We start from the raw sequence: 838 nt of genomic DNA on the forward strand, positions 1-838 counted from the left end.
TCCCTGGGTGGTAAAAAGGCAACCAAAAATATAAAAAGAAAAATGTAAACCATGAGCAATAACGGTTATAAGGTTTCAGGTTGACGCTGTAATGAAGTAATGACTATAATGCAACCTGAAAACTACTTTATTACCGATTCAAGTCGAGGCTTCTTCCCCTTCTACTTCAGCGATGACGTCAGCGCCCTGGAATCCCTCCTTAGTTGCTGATTGGTCGGCTGGGATCCTTCCGAAGAGGTGATTGGTCTTTGCCTATGACGTCACTAATAGGTATGTATATATATTAAGCGCGGGATGGACAGGTAGTGATCCATTCCTTGCTCTACTCTGGTTCCTATCGTGTGTGATATTTTTTTCCTTTTCCTCAAGGTAAGAGGATTCGAAAGTGAAAGTTCTTGGTTTGGGAAAGGTTGTGTTGTATTTTTTTTTAAAAATAATTGGTTAACGACAGATTGAAAGACCACAGGTTTGTATGGTAGTTCGCCGGTCAAGTGGTTTTATATGGGCGAAAGGTGTGTCACGTGGTTTTGATTGACACATATAGGCTTACATAGTGATATATTGAGAAGACTAATTATAATGACCATATTAACAGCATGCACTGTATTTATAAACCTGCTGATAATCATTGTGATACAAATTCATACCATATCACGAGAATGGTAGTTAATCTAATGGTAATTCATGATTTTAAGCAAACCTGTGAAGACTAATGATAATGAATAATGATTATTTTCTAAATCAAAGATAAAATGACATGTCGAGTGTCGTATTTCAGAGTAGTTTCTCGTTTTACAAATGTGTTTTTATATGCACAAAGATGAACATTATTCGTCGA

The 838-nt window shown here is 36.8% G+C and overlaps 1 protein-coding gene across 1 annotated transcript in view; it reads left to right on the forward strand.

Annotated features, from left to right (window-relative positions):
- Window positions 1–318: 318 nt before the first annotated feature.
- Window positions 319–838, forward strand: part of LOC119592139 (U-scoloptoxin(01)-Cw1a-like) — a gene marked incomplete in the record, with an annotated part of 12,947 nt that continues 12,427 nt past the window's right edge. Inside the window, 1 exon segment of the mRNA XM_037940958.1 lies at window positions 319–369.

The sequence above is a fragment of the Penaeus monodon genome, chromosome 29 (genome assembly GCF_015228065.2).
Source record: "Penaeus monodon isolate SGIC_2016 chromosome 29, NSTDA_Pmon_1, whole genome shotgun sequence".
In the NCBI taxonomy this organism is placed as follows: Eukaryota; Metazoa; Arthropoda; class Malacostraca; order Decapoda; family Penaeidae; genus Penaeus; species Penaeus monodon.